This window comes from Cyprinus carpio, chromosome A4 (assembly GCF_018340385.1).
Source record: "Cyprinus carpio isolate SPL01 chromosome A4, ASM1834038v1, whole genome shotgun sequence".
Lineage (NCBI taxonomy): Eukaryota > Metazoa > Chordata > Actinopteri > Cypriniformes > Cyprinidae > Cyprinus > Cyprinus carpio.
The window spans coordinates 5,622,564-5,628,563 of record NC_056575.1 but is presented as its reverse complement, the minus strand read 5'-3'; positions in this window follow the sequence as shown (position 1 = coordinate 5,628,563).

Genomic DNA, 6,000 nt, shown 5'->3' with positions numbered 1-6,000 from the left:
AGTATTAAAACCCCAACTTCTAAACGGCAGTGTATATAAACTACAGATTTTAATGACTTAAATAACAAAAACAGTTCACACGTGAACACTTCATGGGAAAATTTCAAACAAATATGCATTAAACAGTTCATTATGCAAGGTTTTTACACAGCTGGAGTTTTACAGTATCCGACTAAAACATTTTGGCAGAAACTTAAGATATTAAGAAATAGCTTATATAACATCAGAACATACATCTCACTAAATTCAAAACATATGGCTAGACAGGTGTGTGTGTGAACCTGTGGCAGATGTTTGAGGCTTTGATTCGACTCAATAAGGGAGGAGAAACCATTTGATCTGAGTCACAAACTCTCACAGCCGCTGTACCTGCCAACCCAACTCATTATTTACACTTCACGGGAACTAAAACTCTCTTAACTAGTCTGAAACATCTCTATCTAGCATTAACCAGAACTGACACGCACACAGAAGTATCTGAAATATGATGTCCCTTTTGGGGGGCATGAGGCATTTCTTAAAAAGCACCATGAGTAATTAAACGAATCCCAGCGGTCCTTACCGAGAGCAACACACATTCGCCCCAGACTGCCACGGGTTGCCTTGGTAACCCACAAAAACCTGGAAGTCACTAGAAACAGGCTAATTTTGAATCAAAAGCATGTAGTTACTTGCATGCATTCCCAGTTAAATTCAACTAAGCAACTTTTCCAAATTATTAAGCGCTTTTGTGGATTAAGGCACTGCAATGCGCTAATTAAAACTGTTTTGAATAAAACACACATAGGGAGGGAGATAAATGTGTATAAAATGCCTTTAGGCTATCAGTCTGAATCGACTGCAGGTGAAAAATGCGATGCCAGAACAGAAGCTCTGCTTAATTTGAGACTATCACATGTGCTAATTTGTTTTAAATGAAAACCTTCCTCGCCATCGTGTATGTCCAATTAGTACGCTGCATCTTCAGGATGAAGCTCTTCCTAACAGATTTGCCAAAGCAGACAGCTGAACATTACTCACAAGCTGTCAATTATCTCTTGCTCACATCTTTTTTAACGCTCCTTCCCGTGTGCCATTACATTCTGGGAATAGGTGAAAAATTAGCTACCTCTCAACATATTTTTTATGACTGCATTCACAGACCAAAGCCAAGTTGACAAGCTGAAAGACAGAGAAAAGTGATGCAAGAACATTACAATCTGTCTTAAGTACAAAGTGAAAACCCTCGAAACTCAGATGGATACTACATCTTTTCTGACTAAATGTTGTTGGGGATGGAGAGTCGAGAGTACTTGCCCAAAAACAAATTATTCATCACTATTTATGAACATGTGCTAGTGTTCACGAGTTTGGGGGTGGTAAGATTTTTCTCTTACAACAAGAAGCCTCCTGTGCTCACAAAGGCTGCATTTGTTTGACCAAAAACACTAAAACAGTAATATTGCGAAATTTTATTTTAATTTAAAATAACTGTTTTCTAATTAAATATTTTTTTCAAATATAATTTATTTCTGTGATGCAAAGTAGAATTTTCAGCATCATTACTCCAGTTTTCAGTGTCACATGATCCATCAGAAATTATTCTAATATTATTTGGTGCAAACTATGTATACACACGATATATATATATGTGTGTGTGTGTGTGTGTGTGTGTGTGTGTGTGAAACAAATTTATTTCCATTTTATATAAGAACTGATTATTAGAATCTCTTTTGATCAATTAAAAGCATTCTTGTTGAATAAAAGCATTAATTTATTTTTTTTTTTAAATCCTTCCATTAAAATTCAGCTAATATGACCATTTTTTTCATATCATAAATGGTTTATTTGCCACTTTTGATAATTTGAATGCATCCTTGCTGAATATAGGTATAAATCTGTTTTTAAAAAATCTTAATGATCCCAAACTTTTGAGAGGTACTGTAAATTAAATACCATCCAAAGCAATTACATTTAGCTAATTTGAAACAGAAATCCATTTCTATTTTATATTAGAAATGTCTTTATTGGCTCTTTTGATCACTTGAATGCATCCTTGCTGAATAAGTATTAATTTATTTATAATAATAATAATAATAATAATAATAATAATAATAATAATAATAATAATAATAATAATAATAATAATAATAATACATCCATAAATAAAAAACCTTACTGATCCCAGACTTTTGAAAGCTAGTGTAAATTTGCCATCCAAAGAAATAAAATCCAGCTTTTGATGCAATCATTACAGCTTCTTAGACTATAATGAGAACGATCTAGTTTTTGGAGCAATTTAGTGACAGAGATGAACGCATTTGAGAGTACAGAACTCTTTAGAGTGAAGTCTGAAGATCAACAACATTCTACTTCCATTACATTTTTCAGTGTGAAACAGGATATTGATTTTATAGTTTATCCAGCAGAAATCGACTTGGAAAGTGGTTGTTACATACCAAAATGAAGCCATGTGGTTGAAAAATGAGGTCTTGTTGATGTCACCTGATAAAGAAAATTGTGAAACAAATTATAATTTACTTTTACAAGTTACATTTACAGCAATTTACAATTTCCTTTTACATAAATCTTCTCTTTAAAGATTACAAAGACAATGAATCACACACAATAAAACCAGGAATGTGCATTATAGTAACTTCACTTTGGATTTAATGTTGACTTTAAATGGTGAGAAGGCACTTTTTGACAAACAACTGTCTATTTAGAGCACTTATACACTTGAGATTTTTGCATCATTTCTTCCAAACAGGGTTTGGAATGATGGATCGTAGAGGGAGAATCCAAAGTATTCATTTTCCAAAGCTGGCACATGTCATATAGCTCAAACAGCAGGAGAATTGAAGAAACTGTGTTTTATAGATGAGTGGGAACAATGCTAGGGAAAATGAGCATGGATAAGCCAAGCTGTATTTTCTTTTTCCCCCTCATTTTGACAGGAGCGAATTCCCCTTACACATGAAAGACCTCGTTTATGAGAGATCAGGATACAACCGGTGTGAGATATGTAAAGCTGAGAATACCTCTGCACTGAGTGGATTTCTGTCCCGCTGATGGATGAGATGATCAGAGAGAGCTTTAGGTGAGAGAGAATGACAGAGAGATGGAGAGAAGCTAAATAATCAATGCAAACAGTGCAATCCGAGCGCAAACGAAACCCTCTGGATTACTGAGCGTGCGAATGAACAGACTGCAAAAACAAGGCAATCAGACTGGTTTAGAGCCATTTAATAAGTGCAATGAGTATTTTCCAACATAAAAAAAAATGTTAATTAAAAAAAAAATGTTTGACCAATGTGAATGGGTTTAGTCTGTGCGAAACTGCCATGAAGCTAATTTTTATTTTATCTTTATGTTTATGTACATCTTGTGAATAAAATGTATAAACAGACCTATTTAAAACATTATTTTACATTTATTTTACATTACGTATGTATGTACAGTATATAGGATTTATTTATTTATTTTTATACAGTTTGGCCACAATCTTGTCAAATGAACGGTTGTATCTGATGTATTGATAAGTACTGTACAGTACAGTAGAGTGCATCCAACCACAACTTTTAATTACTAAATTATATAAATATTTATTATAAATGATATCAAATAAATATAATGATCAGGCTATATAAATTATATATCCTGATTATTATTTATATTTTACTTCAGAAATGCTAACAGACGGGTTAGGTATATGGGTTAAAAGATTTTCAGTGACAAATATTTACAAGCAATAATTGCATTATTGCTTCTAAGCTCTGCATAAAAACTAGAAAAAAATTAAATTAAAGATTAAATAAATGCGCAGTATAAAGATTTGCTCTACAGATGCTTTAGATTGTAACTCTTAATTATCCTGAGCAACTGGCAAAATATGCAAATGATCTCACACATCAACACAAAAACAAGAGCTTTGCTTTCCTTTGATGAAGACAGATGAACTCAGATCTTCATATTTAAAAGAAATTGTTTCAACACTAAATTCTGATTAAATGAAACACATTTGAAGGCAAATCGAAGACAGCTGCCTGTAAATCGTAAACACTTATATTTATTATTCTAGTTATTACTAATTATAATATTAAATTTAACTATTTATTAAACATTGCTGTCTTTTATCATTCTACAGCTGCTGTTGTTTTATTAAAGCAATAAGCCACTTGAGTTACAGTAAACACAGTAAAATTGTGACAAAGTTATTTTAATGACACAATACTGTGATATTCCATATATATCTATGTATCAGAGCACAGTGTTTTACTTTTCGTTGACGTGAACAAATGGCCGGAGAACAGTGTAGCGCAGCATCAGTGAACTTCAAGGCTTGATTTTGCTGACTCGGCTCCCTGCATCAGTAATGATGCTGTTGATTAATGCAAAAAAGCTAGATGAAGCCACCTATGAGGTCCATAATAAAGAGCGCCATTTTTCAGGGCAATCCAGCCCTGTTAAAGAACATTAGGGTGAAGAAAAGCATTAAACTAATTTCCTCTAACACACCCTGGTCCTCGGCAGCTGTACATCACGGAACGTTTTAATAATCATCAAATGCTCACACGAATCCAATTCATCGTCAGGAGGAGGTGGAAAGCAAACACGTCAATTAAATCGTGTTGCCTGAAAAAAAACAAAAACGAATAGTAGTAGTCAGTGGTGGTAGGAGGCGGGTGGTGTAATTCATCATGGAAAATTTATTTTTGAGAAGGTTCTCTCAGGACACAGATGGTAATGAAGCGCCTGTCTACAGGCCCCTGGAATCACACGGAGCCTGTTTACACCAGGGAAACCCCAGCGATGAGGACCAACTGTCATCTGCCTGCATTTACTCCACAGACACTCTCATTATACGAGGACGCGGTAGCGAGAGGAAAACCGCTTTCTGTGACTGTACTGTCACAATAACCGCAATCTCATGACAGTCCTGAGAAAACATGCATGATATTGTCAATTTACTCACTCATGTTGTTCCAAACCTGTGCAACTTACTTTCTTCTTAAAAAAAATAAATAAAAGAAATCTGGTTAAATCTGTATAAATTAAAATGAACAAAATACTTTTTATTTATTTATTATTAATGCTTTTGAAAGAAGTCTCTTATATGTGCACCAAGGCTGCATTTATGTGATCAAAAATACAGTAAAATAAATATATTTTTGTACTATTGCCTATACATGGTTTCGATTTTAATATATTTTAAAATATAATTTATTCCTGTGATGCAAAGCTGAATTTTCAGCATCATTATTCCAGTATTCAGTGTTACATGACCCTTTCAGAAATCATTCTAATATGCTGATTTATTATCAATGTTGGAAACAGTTGTGCTGCTTAATATTTTTGTAAAAACCGTGATTTTTTTCATTAATAGATCATTCAAAAGAACAGCATTTATTTGAAATATAAAAATCCTTTGTAAATGTCATAACTGTCAATTTTGTATTGTCAATTTAATGTATTCTTGCTGAATTAAATTAATTTCTTTAATTATGAATGAACTTTTGAACAGTAGTGTATATTTATAAATTAACACAAAATATGAATTAATAAATTATGTAAAGAAAAAAGTGTACATTGTTATAATAATTGTTTGATACTGAATGCATTAACTAATGCTTATGAATTGAACTTCAACGAAAAGTGTAAATATAATTAGATTTTCTAAAGTCTCTTTACACAAGTATTTTCCATATAACATGCAAAGTAACTACAGATATTAATTTCCATAAATGACAAAAAATTGATATATTTTAGCTCTGCTGAAATCATAATCGCTTTAAACACTATCCTCTTCCCTGGATTCAATATACTTAACCTAGCCTGAAAAGATCTTAAAAAAATGTTGTGATAAACAGTCATTTTTTATCTCAGCACAAAAGTCCCTTTTATATTATCGCTTCAAGGTTTCATTAATGCGTTGAATTCGAGGGTTGTCACGATATCACAATATACAACAAATTATATTAAAACAATGAAATGTGGCCTTCAAGTATATGAAGCCAAATA